This window comes from Eschrichtius robustus, chromosome 10 (assembly GCF_028021215.1).
Source record: "Eschrichtius robustus isolate mEscRob2 chromosome 10, mEscRob2.pri, whole genome shotgun sequence".
Classification (NCBI taxonomy): Eukaryota; Metazoa; Chordata; class Mammalia; order Artiodactyla; family Eschrichtiidae; genus Eschrichtius; species Eschrichtius robustus.
In genome coordinates, this window is record NC_090833.1 from 75,739,137 (window position 1) to 75,759,111 (window position 19,975).

Genomic DNA, 19,975 nt, shown 5'->3' on the forward strand with positions numbered 1-19,975 from the left:
AATGCAAACTGTTATATATGTATAACTGAATCACTTTGCTGTACACCAGAAACTAATACAACATTGTAAATCAATGATACTTAAACATATTTTTTTAAAAATTGGGTCTGCTCGAGCCCTATTTGGACCATGTGTAGTACAGTTGAGAAAGCTGGTCTGTAGAGAGGGGAGGGAGGAAAGGGGGACGGGTTGAGAAGAAGAGGAGGAAGAAGTGAAGGAGGAAGAGGAGAGAAAGAAAGAAGCCATGCACAGACAGAGAAACAGAGAGAAGGGCACAAGTGACCACAGGGAGAGGAAGACAAGAGAAAGAGAGACAGTGGGGAGACAGTAGCTTCTTTTGTTCTTGATAGTCTTCTAGGAACTGGTTCCATTTCCTCTTAAAGCCTAGTTGTGTTTCCAACCCTTGGGACACATACATTTTCCTTGAATTAGTCAAATATCTCGTTTTACTCCAGCTAACTTGAGTGGGTTGTTTCTTTCTAAGAACCCCTAACTATGACAGCATTTATCACCCTTACAACATGCCATCCTTTACATCCTAAATGGTGCTTTGAGGCACCATCCGATAAAACTTCCTGTGATAACGCAAATGTTCTGTATCTTTTTTGTCCAGTATGGTACCCACTAGCCACATGTGGCTACTGAGCACTTAAAAGGTGGCTAGTGTGACTAAGAAACTGAATTTTTCATTTTATTTCGTTCTAATTAATTAAATAATTGCTTGACTTAATTAATTAATTAATAATCCAAAAAGCCACACGCAGCTAGTGGCTACCATACTGGACAGGCAGCTTCGAAGTCTTCAGTGCTCTCTTCTTCATCACCTCATTTGACCCTTTTAAAATTCTGGTGTGATTTATAGCAGATTTAGAATAGGTGTAGTAGATGTGCAGTAGGTATCATTATCCCTGGGTCTCCAAGAGATAAAATTACTTGCTGAACAAGGTCCCATAGTGAGTAGGGACATGGCTAGGATTGAAAATCAGTTTTTGATTGCTAGCAAATGCTCTTTCCACGCAGCCTTACATTCTAAAAAGTGATGCTCTTCAACCTGTCCCTCCTGCTGGTTCATGAAGCCCCTTTACCTAGAGCTTCCACCCACGTATTCCCCAAAGACCACAAGTATCGACTGGCTGGAAGTGAAGACGACGGCCTGTGGCCTGGAAACAGAGAGGAGATCACTGATCCATTCATGGGTCAAACCCTAGCAAAATGAGCCAACAGCTGTGGCCAGAGTCAGAAGAGTCCATCATGGCATCAGTGAAAATGACTTGAAACAGGATCCACTGATCCACTCCTCTGCTATGCCACCCACACTCAAACACGGCTCAGGGATGCATTCAACCTTAAGTTATTCCGGCAAAACCAAAACAAAAACCAGCTAAGACGTTCCGATTGCCTCTCACAGGCTGTGCTCTACACTCAGAACTGCTGATTATTCAGCTGAAGGCCTCTTCTGGCCACTCCCTGCAGCCTCCCTGCAGCCTTCGTGGGCTCACTTCCTCCCTCTTAACCCCACCCTCTTCCTAGTAGGTTTTCACTGCAAGGTCATATTATCAGCGAGGCGCTCGTGTCCCTCCTCACCTGGCCTCGAGTGTACACACCCCCTCAAAAAGATCCGTGTGGAAAAGCGGGTCATGTGACACCCTGCCTTTGGCTGTCTGTGAAATCACATTCACGGTACTTCAGAAGATCACCAGGAAGGTTATCACCACACAAACTCTGCACACTGTAGGGAGAGAAAGGGGGCAATCTCTTCTTCAAAAGAATACCATCCCGGGCTTCCCTGGTGGTGCAGTGGTTAAGAATCCGCCTGCCAATGCAGGGGACATGGGTTCAAGCCCTGGTCTGGGAAGATCCCACATGTCACGGAGCAATTAAGCCTGTGCGCCACAACTACTGAGCCTGAGCTCTAGAGCCCTCGAGCCACAACTACTGAGCCCGTGGGCCTACAGCCCGTGCACCGCAATGAAGAGTAGCCACCGCTCACTGCAACTAGAGAAAGCCCGTGCACAGCAACGAAGACCCAATGCAGCCAAAAATAAATAAATAAATTTATTAAAAAAAAAAAAAAAAAAGAATACCATCCCAAAGGCCTAGCCTGCCTGAAAAGAGACTTAAGAAAGCTGAGGGCCTTCAAAGAGCATTTCCAAAATAAAAATATGAGCTAGAGGTTGGGAAGATAGGGAAAGGAGGACAAGGACGTTTATTTTCTCTTAAAATAGACAAGTCACTCTGTATCGCAAATGTTTAATTGCTGACGGTAAAGCAGCAACAATCCAACAGCTGCCCCCTCATGTCTCCAGTAAATAAGACTTGCTGTTCTGTTATTCTGATAATGAGGGTACCATCAATTCCCACGGTCCTCAGAGCAATCTAATCACCTTACATGACCCTCGTTATCACTAATTCTGCTGTTTCCCCAGGGCCTGGCATGTCTGGGTGCACAGACACCAGTGTGGAAACCATCCTCATTACCAGTGCCAGGCTCTCATGGACACTACCAAGTCCCTCTGGCACCTCTGTTGAGAGCGTGTGAATGAGACAGATAATCATAGCAAATCCTCCTAATCACAAAGCCCACCAGTGGCTGGTACTCACTAATATTTAAATTTAAAAAAAAACCTTGTTTGAGGTTTGGGGATTTTTCTTCCAGAGATACTTAGAAAACAAACTTCAAGATATCAATCTCTTGAAATGGATGGGTGTTTATTCACACTTTTAACCAGATTTAAAGTCACTCTTCCTTTTTGCTCCAATGTAACAGGCTTACCTGAGGGAAAAGTAATCTTTGTAAGATTATTTCTCAACCAAGTCCCTTAATGTGCTGCTCTTGGCTACCATTTATTGAACTCTACTATGCACCAGATTTTTACGTATATTATTAACATTTTAATCCTCACTACAACCTTGCATGATGGATGATTTTATGACCGTTTTATATAAAAAGAAATTGAGGCTCAATCATATGAAATAATTTTGCAGAAATCACAAAATTAGTAGATGGTAAGGCTAAATTTTGAATCCAGACCTCTCCAGTACTGAAATATATATGATTTTTTTTCTCACTAAAGTTGCTTTAAAATCTCATGAACATCCTTATGTTTTCAAAGCCCCTTCACAGGTAGATGTCAAAGCTCCTCACAAGCCTATAAAGGAAGCTAGAACAGGTGGTATTATTATCTGCATCTTACAGATGAGGAAACAGAAACTCCCATCTCCTAATGCTGTTCCAAATGTGTTCATCATTCTAACATGCTCAGACATGTCTCTCCCGGTCAAACTTTTCTGTCTAGAATAAAGTTTTCTGGAGCAGGGATAGGTTGGTCAGTGGGCCCTCGTGTTTAAAGACAATGGCACTCCAGGATGGATAAAAACAAATTCATCACACCACTGAATGACTGAACAAAGAGGCATCTGGCTGTGTCTTTATCTGAGTGTCAGATGCTCTACTGAAGCAGGTACCCAAAAGAGTTTTGAAGTAAAAAGGCAACAAGAAATCCATCTATAGGGGGATATATGTATACATATAGCTGATTCACTTTGTCATACAGCAGAAACTAACACAACATTGTAAAGCAATTATATTCCAATAAAGATGTATTAAAAAAAAAAAAAGAAATCCATCTAACCTTTCTTTCAACCCAGAGCCCCAGCAGGACCCTTGCCCATAATTGACACTGTAGGCTTATTACACGGTTAGAGCAGTGCTTCTCAAATGTGAACACGGGATCTTGTTAAAATGCAGGTTCTGGTCCAGTAGGTCTGGGGTGGCGCCTAAGAGTCTGCAGGTCTAACAAGTTCCCAAGTGATGCCAAATCTATTGGCCCACGGATGACACTTTAAGTATCAAGGCCTGATCTAACTAAAAGAGCTTGCTAGAAATGCAGACGCTCAGGCCTCTCCCCAGACCTAGTAAATCTGAGCCTGAATTTCAACAAAATCTCAGAAGTATATGCTTTGAGGAGTACTGGGTTAGTGAGCTGCCCTACTGGCTGGGGAAGGGGATGACTAAATAAACTTCCATTTGTTGTTTTGTCAACAGTTGGCTTCATAAACCTAGTTATCAGCTGAGTGTGCATGTGTGTATGTGAGAAAAAGAATGAGAGACTCAGTGCTTTGAATACAATTGCCTTGACAGATAGTGACAATGACCAGGTCTCTTGATCTGGATTGATTTGGATAGCACAGCCCCAGAACCCAGGAGGTTCCCAGCGAAGACCTTGTCATAAATGCCAGAGGGACTATGGCTGCTGCTATGGCCATGGCAGCCTCAGGCACAATAGCTGATTTGGCTAAATAAAATGTGGGACTAGCAACGACACTGTCGTTATTCTCTGTCTTTGTCCAGTCTCCAGAAAGAAAAGAACAAGTCACCAGCTTTGCCCCGCGGCTAAAAACTATAGCAAATTCTATGTTATGAATAACACCCACTACAATGCTGGTTCTTAAGAAATGTTTGAAGCTAACTGCTCATTCAACCAATAAACCTTTACTAAAGGGCTAGGCACCAAGGACACAAAGTTAATTAAAACTTGAGCCCTGGGCTTCCCTGGTGGCACAGTGGTTAAGAATCCGCCTGCCAATGCACAGGACACGGGTTCAAGCCCTGGTCCGGGAAGATCCCACATGCCGCGGAGCAACTAAGCCCGTGAGCCACAACTACTGAGCCCGTGTGCTGCAACTACTGAAGCCCATGCGCCTAGAGCCCATGCTCCGCAACAAGAGACGCCATCGCAATGAGAAGCCTGCACACCACAACGAAGACCCAGCACAGCCAAAAATAAATAAATAAATAAATAAATAAATAAATAAATAAATAAATAAATAAATTTATTTAAAAAAAACAAACAAACTTGAGCCCTGCCTTTGAAAAGTCCACAACTTGCTGTCTAGTTTTGAGGTCAGTTCATTGGCTTTTGCTTTTTTAGCTACAAAATTAAATGCCCCAACATGGATCATGATGGGATTCCTTCACAGTATTACTCAGGTTAGGAATGAAAAAGACAGTGAAGAGAAAAATTATCTTAAATTTCAAATAAACAGCATAAATTTCTTCAAGTAAACAGCATAAAATTGACAGGCGCTCCATGTGTTCTCCATATTTTCTGCTAAATAGATCAATTATAGCAATAAAACATGTGCACTATAAAAATATGCAGAGAGCATTCAGCTGGGCTGCAAGGGAATGTTGACAAGGTAACTAAGCAACACTGGCAAGAAAAGTTCTTATTTTTCTTTTCCTACTGATGTCTTCTGACTTATCAGTTGAAAAATCAAAGACTCCTCACCAAGGATTAAGGAAGAAATGAAACAGCTCTCCCATCCACTCCTGAGAGATGTGTCCTCTTTAGCTGTGACCACCTCTAGAGACGTTGGAGGTACAGAAGGGCAGGCAGGACAGAAAGCAGAGGGACCAGAGAGACATTAGTCGGGGAAAGGAGGTTTAATGTCTCCTCTGTGGGATGAAGCACTCCTCCTGGCAGGACCAGCTGGCAGGGCAATTCACTACAGGAAGGCCATGAGGAAAATGGGGGCCCCAGAAGGACCCCACATGAGGGAGTTCGTGCCATCTTCATTGCTGGGGTCCCAGGAGCTAGGATGGTGCCTGGAACAGAGCCGACTTCACTGAATGTTTGCTGAATGAATGAATAAGTGACAGTGAATGAAGAACCCTTTGCATCAAGGTGAAACGACAGAAGTGAAACAAAATTGGACCCCCTATCTTTCATTATTTGGGGACTCTACCTCAACCTGTAAGTTCACTGCCTACGCACTGAGGTCAGATATTACCAACTGCTGGGCTGTCCTGAAAACTCAAGACATCTGTCCAACTTCTCTCTCAAATGGGCTGTTCTTTCCCATGTGTTACCTAAAATTCCAGCTCTTCAGAATTAAAGAATAACTCACCTGATTTATTATCTTCCCACTATTTTTTTCTCTTTATGACTAGAATAGTCCATGGAACCCTCCTCTCGCACTCCAAATACTGAATAAAAGTAGATTCGGTTTTTATTTTAGAGGAGTGAGTGTGTGTGTGTGTGTGTGTGAATAAATTTCAACATCACCTAAACTTCTCAGGCTCCAATAAAAGGATTGTGCCTAAAAATGTGACTCTATCAACCTTTATGTAGTGTTTTACTCCTGCCTAGTCATTAGGTACTATCTTTGCTCACAAAACAATCCAAAAATTGGAGAGATTCCTGCCTGAGAAGCCATCTTGCCTTTTTCTTTTTTTTTGGTCCAACTAATCTACCTCCTCAACTTTGAGCTGCCATACTGTTACATTTTAGACTAGTTGGGAGAGACAGTTCTGCCTCATTTTAATCTTCAAAGGCATGTATGATTTCAGAGCTTTAAAATGCCCAGGTTATTTCTGAACACAGATGAAATCAGGACAAACAGGTGCAGCCTTACAGAAGTCTGTTGCATAACCATCACTCCCCATCAATTTCTAGCTCTTCAATATCCATTCAAGTTGCATTCTCATTGTTTCATTTGCATATTTTAGTCACCAGTGTGGACAGTCTAGCATTAAAAATAGGAGTAAATATTCCAAAGATGAAAATATTGCATGCAAGCTGGTATACTGCAGTGGCAGCAACAGCAGTGATTGATCAATGCACAGGTGTTTACAGCAGAGACCCACAAGGATTCTTCATTTCACAGACTCAGAAACATCACCATTCAGAAGAGGACACTTGGTGGTAAGAAAGAGTAAAAAGAGTGGAAGGATAGAAAAGGGTGGGATTTAGGGACTTCCCCGGTGGCTCAGTGCTTAAGAATTCGTCTGCCAAAGCAGGGGACATGGGCTCGAGCCCTTGTCCGGGAAGATCCCACATGCTGAGGAGCAACTAAGCCCGTGTGCCACAACTACTGAGCCTGCGCTCTAGAGCCCGTGAGCCACAACTACTGAGCCTGCGTGCCCCAACTACTGAAGCCTGCGCACCTACAGCCCGTGCTCTGCAACAGGAGAAGCCACCACAATGAGAAGCCCGCGCACTGCAACAAAGAGTAGTCTCCACTCGTTGCAACTAGAGAAAGCCCGTGCACAGCAATGAAGACCCAACGCAGCCAAAAATAAATAAATAAATAAATAAATAAATTTCTAAAAAAGACCTATTTGCTTAGTTCACAGTTTAAAAAAAAAAAAAAAGAAAGAGAAGAAAAGGGTGGGATTTACTTGGTGTGGTTAAATTTACCATATACTCACACTGTGCTGAAGAAAAGACAGACTTTTAAAAATATATTTTCTTAAAGAGAATAAAGGTCTCTGTGCGTCTGGAGCCTGTGCTCCGCAACAAGAGAGGCCACGATAGTGAGAGGCCCGCGCACTGCGATGAAGAGTGGCCCCCACTTGCCTCAACTAGAGAAAGCCCTCGCACAGAAACGAAGACCCAACACAGCCAAAAAAAAAAAAGAGACTAAAGGTCTCTTAAATAAAGTCCTTCCTGAGCCCAGTAGAGACTGGCTTAGATTCCCAGTAATGAGGGAGATGGCAAATCATTGGTTCTACCTTGAATAGGGTTGATTCAATCTTACCACAGTTTTAAAAATAAATAGTGAAAGCAAAATTATTGCAAGATAAATGCTCAGTTGACCCATTTAATATTTATGAAAGGCATCCTAATTATTTTAATAATTTTTAAAAGACAAAAACTTCTCCAAGTTAGTAACCACTTGCTCTCTATTATTTCCAAATCTTTCGCCTAGCTAGAGAATATTTTTGTGGTGAGAAAAAAAGTCTTAAGACTTGAGACCATAATACTTAGGCAGGTGGCAGCAGAGAAATGGACGATGAGGAGGTAACTACAGATAGAGCTAATTTAATTGCTGAAATAAAAAAATAAGGCAGATAAAAAAATGTATTTTTACTTTTTAAAGCAAAGGTGCATACCAGCTGGTGTGATGTCACTCAGAACCTCCATCAGATACTGGGATAAAGGTCATTGTCAATTACCATTTCCTTCTTTCTCTTTGAGACAGGATATGCCAATTCTTTCTTGGAAAAGTCTTGCTTTAAAGGAAAAACATTCAAATTCAAGGAAGTTGGTTCCTGTAACTATCAACAGACTTATTTACTTTTAGGCACTCTAAGTGAATTTGAGTCTCAGGGTCTGGAAAATTTTTATCCCTGGCACTATGGAAATTTATGTATGACATCTGGAACCACTGCAAGAGATCTTTGAAGGGGGTTAGAGAACACAAAATGCGCTAGAAGACTGGAAATTGGAAAATACATTTCTAATTTTCAAAAGAATACTATTTTAAGCTTGGTGGGATGGGTAAAACTAACACCAACTGCAGGCAAAATTTGGAGGCAATATAGCCCAGTAGCTAAGAACATAGCATCTGCAGGGTTGCTGAGGGAATTCCAGAGGGCATATTGGTTAACGTTTGGAACACAGCAGGCACTGAGTAATGTGGTTGCTGCCATCATCGTAATCATCCTTTGAATCATATTATGACTCAAGTTTTAACAGAGAGTCAGATTCTTGAGATAGCAAACAGCCAATTAGAATGTTAGAATGGTTAAAATTCTACTCAACCTAATTACATAATAGTAACAATAACTAACATTTATTTAAATAGCAAATTATGAGTTAGGTATTATTGTCCCCATTTTATACTCAGGGAAACTTGAGATACAGTGAGAGTAAAACTTGTCCCAGGTCATAGAAACAGTAAGTAGCCAAGCTGACTCCAAAACTCTCAACCCTAATTTAGACTGCCTCTCTAGACAGGTAGCTCACAAAAAAGACCAGAGGAACTTCTACGGCACACCTAAGGGGGTTAGGGAAGAGGATGGGAGAAACGCAGACCTAGCCCTATGTACACGGTCATGTGCCACCCCCCAATGATACGTATTTCTTGAACTTTTGTGGTCTGGAGTCAGGTCCTGGCAATGACTCTGACTGGCTATATCTTTGGAAAAGACACCCTTTATGAGCCTCAGTTTTGTTTTCTTTAAAAATAAAGGTAAGGACTTCCCTGGTGGCGCAGTGGTTAAGAATCTGCCTGCCAATACAGGGGACACAGGTTCGAGCCCTGGTCCGGGAAGATCCCACATGCCACAGAGCAACTAAGCCCATGCACCACAACTACTGAGCCTGAGCTCTAGAGCCCTCAAGCCACAACTACTGAGCCCACACGCCGCAACTACTGAAGCCCGCACGTCTAGAGCCCGTGCACCGCAACAAGAGAAGCCCCCGCTCGTGGCAACTAAAGAAAGCCGGTGTGCAGCAACGAAGACCCAGTGCAGCCAAAAGTAAATAAATAAAATAAATTAAAAAAAATAAAAGTAAGCACCTGGTGCTTACCTCTCAAGGTTACTGTGAGAATTAAAAGAGATATCTCCTGTGGAAGCACTTCATCAATAGAAAACCATTATATCGTTACTGACATGGTGACTTTTGACGTAACACCAAGAAATGATATGAGTAATGGAAAATGATTCAGTTCGATGCAAATGTGTGTTTATGAGTAAGGGGAAGGGGTGGCAATGGGAGCCCTGCATATGATGAAAGAAATCAAATGCTTCCTTCTTGCTTGATTTGGATGGACTTCTAATTCTCAGGAAAAAGGAAATAATATTAATCTAAGTGATTTGATAATGAGTCAAGATTCCCCAAAATTGCGCTTCCCTGGTGGCACAGTGGTTAAGAATCCGCCAATGCAGGGGTCTGAGGTTCGAGCCCTGGTCCGGGAAGATCCCGCATGCCACAGAGCAACTAAGCCCGTGTACCACAACTACTGAGCCTGCGCGCCTAGAGCCCAAGCTCTGCAACAAGAAAAGCTACTGCAATGAGAAGCCTGCGCACCGCAATGAAGGGCAGCCCCCACTCGCCGCAACTAGAAGGAAGCCCGCGCACAGCTACGAAGACCCAACGCAGCCATAAATAAAACAAACAAAACATTAAAAAAAAGATTCCCTAATACTTATAACACACTTAGCTTAATACTGTGAAGAAGTTCCAGTATTTCTGCATGTAATAAAATCTAGTGCAATATTATTTCATGAATTTTGATATACCAGGGCAAATTACATGCAGCATGCCCTCCCATTAATCTCTCAAACACTTGTTTTGAATGGAATATAAAAGTTTCTCATTTAAAATTTTTAAATGCTTTACATTTAATACAATACGTTTGGTTTTAACCCAGCTATGATCTCTGTGCGTTGGTAACAGAATAACTTTCTCAACTGATTACAACGTTACTCCTGTTATCAAACAGTGATCCGGCTGGAGGATTTAGGCTGCATCCCCAGAAATTCTCAAGAGAGAAAAGACAAACATCTACTTCGGAGCTTTTCAACTCGAGAGGGGAAACAGATGGACAGGAGGATAATGCTGAGATAAAACTGAGACAAATAATAAATGATGCTATCCTCTCTACGTTCTTGAACACATCCACAACTAAAAAAGAGGATTGAAATAAAACTGAATCAAACAAGTAATTGTAAACGACGTGGCCACCTGGAGGACTGCACAGAGCCCTACCTTTAGAGTCAGAAAGACGTGGGCTTGAGTCCAGACTCTGCCCCTTAACGACTTACTCTCCTGGGCTAAACCCTCCCTCTTTGTGCTTCAGTTTCTTCTTTGGTTAAATGAGGGTACTAACGCAATATCACAGCGTGTTTGGGGGATAAGTGAGACAGTGTGAGTAAAGATAGACAAATTTCAAATGTTACATTTATTAACCCAGCTTTCTCATAGTATTGGATTTCAAGTGGCTTCATGATCAGTAGGGGTCCCAAGCATAACCTGGGCTGTTCTTTGACATCTTCTCCATAAGACGTGACCCTCAAAACTGTACAAAATCTTGGAAAGTTTGAAGGAGAGCTCCATTTCCCCATTCCTGGTTTTTATCAGGAAGAATTTCCCCTAAGGACACAACTGGCCTTTCTCTGTCCTTGTACTAACGTTACCCCAGGGGAAGTGGAGGTACTAAGTCATGTAACTGGTGAATTTGAGAAGAATCAACTGGGCACATGCTCAGCTGGCTCAGCCTTCCCTCCTGAGAGATGCCTGCCCTCAGGGAGTGTGCTATTTGCTGCTTCCCCAAAGCCCCTTGTCTCCAGAGCTGCATGGGAAAAGGGGGGTAAATCTAGGGTTTCGATGTAAGCAAACAAATTTCACTAACAGACCTACAGCTACGTCCTATAAGCAGTAAGGCTGATCTGTTGTTGCTTCAATCAGTTTCTGCAGAAGCCATTTAGAGAAGACTAGTATTGTTTCGGGGGCCCTTATGGAGATCCCAACGTCATGTTGTGCCCACAGGCTTGCCTATGCAAACGTAGCTGTTGTTTTTTTTTTTTTAATAAATTTATTTATTTATTTATTTATGGCTGTGTTGGGTCTTCGTTTCTGTGCGAGGGCTTTCTCCAGTTCTGGCGAGCGGGGGCCACTCTTCATCGTGGTGCGCAGGCCTCTCACTATCGTGGCCTCTCTTGTTGCAGAGCACAGGCTCCAGACGCGCAGGCTCAGTAGTCGTGGCTCACGGGCCTAGCCGCTCCGCGGCATGTGGGATCTTCCCAGACCAGGGCTCGAACCCGTGTCCCCTGCATTGGCAGGCAGATTCTTAACCACTGCGCCACCAGGGAAGCCCAACGTAGCTGTTTTTCAGTAGAGCTGCATTACGACATCAATGCAAGGCCGGCCCTGTTTAAGACATAACTTATTTACCTGCGGAAGGTCTGTATCTGCACACCAGGCATGCACAGTCTCCTCAAGGGTTGACTCAGACAAGAGAGACCACCCATCACAGGCAGCATCTCTCCCACATACTGTGCAGCCACAGCCCGGGACAGTGAGAATGCTAACAGAGGACCCTCTCTCATCTGTGAGGTGTTTCTCAACATTCCCCAGCAGTCAGTGAGTACCGGGCGTGACAGCCCCAGGCCGAAGGTGGCTACCATCCAGGAACAGTATATGGGCAGCCTTCTCCATGGGGAATCTAAACACCTCCACCCAGATAAGGCTTCTCCCTTGCCCAGCCTCATGGCCTCAAGCTTCTCTCTGGGTTAACTTCAACCGCTGGTATAGTGAAGGGAAAGAGGTAGAGAGGAAGGAAGAAAGGGACGGCTCACCATCTCTGTCCTGTGACTTCTGCATCTTGCACCCACCTCTCTCTCACACTCACATGGTAACCGCACACTACACTGCATCCCTGTGCTCACACATCTGGCCCCTCCATCGGTCTGGGAGGGCTAGGATCCCACCCTAGACTTCATCGCAGCACGAGGACCTAGCGCAGGACAGGGCACAGACAGAAACTCAGTAAGCTGTGTGGTTGAACTGTGTGTCTAGATTATTGCTAATCAAATGGTGCACAGATACAACAGTTCCTTCTCCAGGTGAGAGGACCACGCTCCCAGAATCATGATGAGAGGATGATCGACAAGAGAAACCTTTTCAGAACACAGATACTTCATTCAAAGATCAATAGCAGCTACAAGATGTGCAGTTCCCCAGGCCAATCTAAACTGTGCCCACGTTTTCATTTTCCAGCATCCACCGAAAAGTCAGCTCCTCTGGAAGGATGCCCAGCCTTAAAAGAATGTTTCAAAACTCATTGTAGATCTCTGTAACCATCTTTGCATGGTGCTGCAAAGGCCTTTACCTGTGTGCTTTGTTTAAAAATTAAGTTTAAAAAATCTACCTCAAAAGAAAAATAATGGGGAAGAGAGCAGGGCAAGCAGCTTGGGGAATTTTTTTTTTTAAATATAAGAAGAAAACGTATCACAACACCTCCTTTAGTGCCAACTCTACTTCTGTGACTTTGGTGACCATCCCCAAGCTTCTGCCTCTGCTGCATCCACCCTTTGCTGCCCTTCTCAGCGGGACGTGGCAGCAGGCATCCTGGCCCCTAAACTGTCTCCTTAGATCATCCTGAACGATACCTTAAACTCACGCTCCTCAAGCGTGATCCTGCCACCCACCCCATGCATATGCTGGGGAGGCCTGCGAGCGAGATCACTGCTGGGAGGTTTCATAGCAGGAAGAAGCCTCGAAAATCACTTAATTCAATTCAACCTCTTAATGTATTAAACACAAAAACAGAAACAAACACACCTAATGCCCAGAAAAGTGAGGAGAGGCCCACACCTAGGACAGACTGGAACTGAAACAAAGCCTCAACTTCGGTGCCGGTGTTCTTTCCACTAAGGCAGGACTCTCTGAAATGCTTATGCAGACCTGACACCTAGCTGCCCTTCAAAACTGCCCCCAAGTTCACAAAAACTATCTCTTTCAACACTTCAACACAAACCATATATATTTTTATATATACGCACACACATATTATATATACACACACGTACATATGTTTTTATGTATAGATAGTATATATACCTGTGTGTATATATAATATATACATGTGTATGTATATATTATATATATAGCTTTTCTTAATTCCCCTGGTAGTTATTAAGTCTTTTTTTTTTTTTTTTTTTAAGCAACATAGACTTTTCTCCCCACATGAAGTCTTATGCAGGACACAATTATATAAAAATAGAGAAAACGTCTCTCTTCTGCAGTTGAAGCAGGGAAAAGGGCCCTCACTCTTAGTCTACCCACCCTCAACAGGCCCTGAAGGACCTTCAGGCGTGGCTCTATGAATCAGATGACTCACCTGACCCCTAATGTCCACCGCACTTGTCAGGGACTAAATTTCTGCCCCAGTCCTCTCCTAGGCTTGCCCACCTGCAGTCAGCCTTCAGCCTGCAAGGCCCGGACATCTGTCACCCCCCCGAAGCAGCCTCTCCTGACTACGCTGTTAGAACTGACTCTTGTTACCCCTTTGCTCCCAAAGCTTTGAATGTGTAACTGTTCCTCTGTGCCAAACAGTCTGGACCATTCGTTATTCTCACACCTCACCCCCACCTCCCCGCCCATCTACCATGAGGGCCCACCCACCCATCTGACAGCCCCTGCAGGTTCATCAAGACAAGTTTCAAACCCAAGCTGCCACGCCGGGGTAGGCTCAGCCCACCCCTCTGCCTCCTTGCCCGACCCTTCCCAGATCTCACTTTTGTTTCTGCTCATCCTTTTTTCTTTGCTATGGGAATTTTTTTCCCTTTATTTATGTATTTATTTTTTATTGAAGTACAGTTGCTGTACAATATTACATAAGTTACAGATGTATAATATAGTGGTTCACAAATTTTAAGGGTTATACTCCATTTATAGTTATTATAAAATATTGGCTATATTCCCCATGTGGTACAATATATCCTTATAGCTTATTTTATACCTAATAGTTTGTGCCTCTTACTCCCCTCCCCCTAAATTGCCCCTCCCCCTTTATTGCGCTCATTTTGAACACTTGATTCTCAACAAATGTTTATGGATTTGACTGGCTTTTCTTGTGTTCTCCACTGTTCCCCTGCACTGCCTCCCATTTGTTCTTTTTCTCTTTCATTTTTCCCCTCTTGAGCCCTGGGGACTCTGGTAGAGGTGGGTGACTGCTGAAGAAGAAAATAAATATGACCCCTACTTGCCCAGAACCGTCTGTCCACTGACTATTCAGTTCTCCCTGGGCCTCCTGGGCACCCTCAGAAATGAACAGGAAGACCAAGATAACCCTGGGTGCTTGTTTAAAATGCAGACCCTCGGGTCCCACCCCTCACTTTGCATATAATGACTGATGCACTTCAGTGTCTGAGAACTCCCTGAGCTGGGGAGTTTCACACACTAGGCCTGGCTTACCATGGAGTCCACATGGGTCAACAGCCATTTATTGAGGAGAATGGGTAAGACAGAAATGTGGTCACCTGAAGCACTGAAGGTCCAGCAATAAGAACGACAGAAAAAGTCCTTAGGGGAAAGGAGGGCTAGCTGAAATCACACTGAGCGTGGAGAGTGCGGCTCTCCCCCTGACTGGTCCACCAGCTACACCACTGATGGCGAGCCGGGTTAGATTCACCACCTCCTGTGCTCTGTGTCTGTGGGCCCCCATATGGTACAGACTGGTGGTGAAGTCAGTGAGTCTGAGATCAGACTACCAGGGCTATCATTTTCAGAGCTTTGGGCTCTTGAGCTTATTATATAACATTGCTAAACTTTAGTTTCATAAAATTATCTATCTCTTAGTGTTGTTATGAGAGCTAAACGATATTATCCAAAGAAAGCATTTGACCCAGCACCAGGCACAAGGTAAGTTTGTAATAAGCACTAGCTTTTAATTCTTATCATTAACATAACGCTTTCTTGACCTTATTCATATAGACATGCGTCCCCACTTCTGGACAGCAAACTCCATAGGCTTTCCACCTTTCTTCTTCTTATAAACACACTCTTACTAGATTACACCTTGAAGGATCGTGGTGGTAATGGAATAAGACAGGAGGTGAAAAGATGTCTGCAGTGGGTCTAGCACACTGTAGGCACTCAGTAATGGCAGTGGCTATTGAAAAGGCTGACCCGCCTTGACCAGTTCTGGAAGCGAGGAACAGCAGGAACTTTCTCCTCAGGTCTGATGCTCTGACACCTTCCAGTCACTAGGCACAGGAGCCTTTCAGGAGGGCAGGAGCCCTGTTTAGGAGGCTTCTCCAGGGACCACATGGAGAAGGCGGTCAGAAAGCCTGTGTTGATTGGACATTTATGCCTATTATGATAGGAATTCGAACTCTCTCAGGGCAGTACCAGAAAAACTCATCCTGAGTCCAGGGGTGCTGTTTCAATACCAAATATCTTAATTCTGACTTTCTTATGTAACCACAATGTGTAGACTTGCCAACAATATAAAAATAGAAGACAACCCAAAAAGAAATCAAAAGAAAAAAATCTTCTTGAAGTTTCTAAACCAACTTGCATGGAAACAGTTACCCCACAAAAGGGTGACGGGTATAAACTTTTTCATTCATTTAGGGGAGTGGTTTTTCTTCTTCCTGTTTTATTTTTTGGGTAGGTTTGTTTATTTTTCCCACACTATTCTTTAATGACAAGTGAGGGTGACACCACTCTTCTTAAAAACAATGAAAGCACAGGTTTAAAGAAAAAAAAAAGGCCCTTAAAAACCTCCAAAGGCGTGGGGAACTTTTGCTCGGAGACGTGTGCTGCTCAGGCCAACGGTGGAAAACAAAGGCCTTGAGCCAAATGCCTGCGGTGAGGACTTGCTTTATTTCTGGTCCAAGCACAGAGGCCAAGAAGCCACATCCACTGACTCCTTTTTCATTTAAGATTCTACATTCACCAGTATGTCTCGTTGAGAAATCCTCCATTAGAGATTTCCTCTATTTGTTCAAAGAAAGAAGAGGAAAAACAGAAACACAGCCACCACTCCTAGAAAAACAGCACCCGCCTACCGCCCAGCAAGAGACCAAAACAGGTGTTTGATACTATTGCCTTAGACTGCACTTTATTTTCTTTAAACTGCGTTTTATACTTAAGGAAAAAAAAAAAGCCAAAAGCAACTCCCTGAGTTTAAAGAGTTTTTGATTTTACATAAGGGCTAAATGACTCAAATTCCTTTTGGAAGAAGGTGATGTAGCAATCTATAAAAACCCTGATAAGCATAACCACAAACATTTCTCTCACCAATTTTAGTCAATTAAAAAATATATAGTAAGTCTTGCAGCCTCTTCAATAAGTGGTGCTGGGAAAAGTGGACAGCTACATGTAAAAGAATGAAATTAGAACACTCCCTGACACCATACACAAAAATAAACTCAAAATGGATTAAAGACCTAAATGTAAAGCCAGACACTATAAAACTCTCAGAGGAAAACATAGGCAGAACACCCTGTGACATAAATCACAGCAAGATCCTTTTTGACCCACCTCCTAGAGAAATGGAAATAAAAACAAAAATAAACAAATGGGACCTAATGAAACTTAAAAGCTTTTGCACAGCAAAGGAAACCAAAAACAAGACGAAAAGACAGCCCTCAGAATGGGAGAAAATATTTGCAAATGAAGCAACTGACAAAGGATTCATCTCCAAAATTTACAAGCAGCTCATGCAGCTCAACACCAAAAAAACAAACAACCCAATCCAAAAATGGGCAGAAGACCTAAATAGACATTTCTCCAAAGAAGATATACAGATTGCCAACAAACACATGAAAGAATGCTCAACATCATTAATCATTAGAGAAATGCAAATCAAAACTACAATGAGGTATCATCTCACACCGGTCAGGATGGCCATCATCAAAAAATCTACAAACAATAAATGCTGGAGAGGGTGTGGAGAAAAGGGAACCCTCTTGCACTGTTGGTAGGAATGTAAAGTGATACAGCCACTATGGAGAACAGTATGGAGGTTCCTCAAAAAACGAAAAATAGAACTACCATATGACCCAGCAATCCCACTACTGGGCATATACCCTGAGAAAACCATAATTCAAAAAGAGTCATGTACCACAATGTTCACTGCAGCCCTATTTACAATAGCCAGGACATGGAAGAAACCTAAGTGTCCATCCACAGATGAATGGATAAAGAAGATGTGGCACATATATACAATGGAATATTACTCAGCCATAAACAGAAATGAAACTGAGTTATTTGTAGTGAGGTGGATGGACCTAGAGTCTGTCATACAGAGTGAAGTAAGTCAGAAAGAGAAAAACAAATGCCATATGCTAACACATATATCTGGAATCTAGGGGAAAAAAAAAAAGGTTTTGATGAACCTAGGGGCAAGACAGGAATAAAGACACAGACGTAGAGAATGGACTTGAGGACACGGGGAGGGGGAAGGGTAAGCTGGGATGACGTGAGAGAGTAACACTGACATATTTACACTACCAAATGTAAAATAGATAGCTAGTGGGAAGCAGCTGCATAACACAGGGAGATCAGCTTGGTGCTCTGTGACCACCTAGAGGGGTGGGATAGGGAGGGTGGGAGGGAGACACAAGAGGGAAGAGATATGGGGATATATGTATATGTATAGCTGATTCACTTTGTTATAAAGCAGAAACTAACACACCATTGTAAAGCAATTATACTCTAATAAAGATGTTAAATATATATATATATAAAAGTCTTAATATAGTCAAAGACTGAAAAATAGAGTTCCACAAAAAGGAAACACATCTGATAGCCACTTCAGCACATCTTAAACGCAGATTTTTATATAACTGATCAAGATAGAAACCGTTTGCAAGTATTTATATTTTAAATCACAAGATGGCTGGTCCCAGACCCTAGAAATTGCGAGTGATTATGCAATGAGCCGGGCCTAATTTCCTCTCCCCTAATTTGCCTGAACCCAGCGGGGTTTCTAGAAAAAGACAAAACCTGACAGAGCAGGGCAAGGATGGCCAAGGAGCCCTGATTTACTTCAGTTTGAAAGGCCGCTCCACTCGGGTTCTCGTTTCTGCAGGGAGTGCAATCCACAGGACTGAGCTCGCTGTACCGAGTCAACCACACGTTTTTCTCATCTAGCAGAGTGATCTTGTGAAATGTGATCACATCCTGCGCAGGCGCCTGGGGGGAGGGCAGAGGGGCAGGGCAGTGTTGCCCCAGCACGCGGAATCACTGCAAGTTTGTTAAGCTTTGCTCATGCAGCACCGGGCTCGCAGGAGGGCCCAGACAGGAAGGAGGCAGGGCCTTGGCTCTCAGTTTGTCCAGTATGAGAAGCTTTCCAAGCGGGCGGCACAAGCAGAGATGGAGTTGCTGCCCTGAGAGCTAGGTCCCTAAACTGTTTTACATCCAAAGAGGGCCTCGTGGCTTGTGGGGACCTGAAAGTGGGAAGTCAGGCCGGAACGTGGGGAATTCCAGTCCCTTCTCCAGCCAAGGGGCTAGCCACAAACAGGGAAGGTCAATGATGGCCCCATCAAGATGTCCCCTAACACCATCAGAGGTCTGGTACTTCCCCCAGCTCCGCAGCCCAGCCCACCTTGCTCACAGGAGGAAGGCACCTCCGCATGCATTTGGGAAGCTGCCAAGAGAGCCTAAGCTTTCCACGGGGGCACCCGCCCTGATGGCAGCCATCCACACTTGGAACACCTTTGTTTGGTCTTTATAATAGTCTCAGTTTAGAATGTACTTAATTTTATAAAGCCACCTAAAATTGTGTGGGAAGGAGATAAAGCAATTCTCCTGATATTGGCTTTCCCCCCAACCTATCCAAGTAAACATAAGAGGGTCCTTTTAAGTAAAGGTGCTTTCGGACTAATGAAGAAATAAATGTACACCTCATCATTCCATGGCCTACCAGAAACTCCTGAGGACAGAGGATGTAGAAGAAATGATTCAAGTGGAGTTTCCGTAGTCCTCACTGGCCCCATCTACCCTCCCCTTGTCTATCACTTTTTCATCTCTCTCACCAAGGCTGGCTGAAAAAACCTCACTCAAGCCAGCAAACAAGTGAAGGCAATGACGTTTTTCAATGGCAGCATACCCAGGTCAGCATACCCTAGACTAGTTGCCATGATGATGGGAATGGCATGTACCTGCTGGTTAGAACCTTCCTATCAATTCTGTGACAAGACACACAGCTATTTCCTGTTGTGGGAAATTTTGGAGGGGCAAGAAAAAGGAAGACAGGAAGGGAAGAGAGACTCCTGACAAAATCTGGCAAAGGCTCTTTGAGGATTTACAATCTGTCCCTCTCAGGCAATAGCAAATAGTCCCATCAAAATGAACTTTGAAATCTGGAGTAACACTTTTGAAAAGAAATCTTATAGTGTTATACTCGGAATTTTATTTTATTTTATTTTATTATTATTATTGGCCACGCCATGCGGCTTGCAGGAATCTCATTACCCGACCAGGGATCGACCCCAGCCACGGCAGTGGAAGCCTGGAATCCTAACCACTAGGTCACCAGGGAACTCCCTATACTTGGAATTTTAAAATGTGCATACTTCTTCATTCAGCAAACCCACCTTTAACAATCTTTCAAAAGACAAATATGGGGGCTGTTGTGGTAGGCAGACTTCTAAGATGGCCCCCAACGATCTAAGTAATCCTCCTGGTATCCATGGCACTTGAATAATCCTCTTTGCCTGAGTGAGGGA

General features: G+C 43.5%; 1 protein-coding gene across 1 annotated transcript in view; it reads right to left on the reverse strand.

Annotated features, from left to right (window-relative positions):
* Positions 1 to 19,975, reverse strand: part of MOB3B (MOB kinase activator 3B) — a 211,638-nt gene that overhangs the window by 132,392 nt on the left and 59,271 nt on the right. The window lies entirely within an intron of this gene.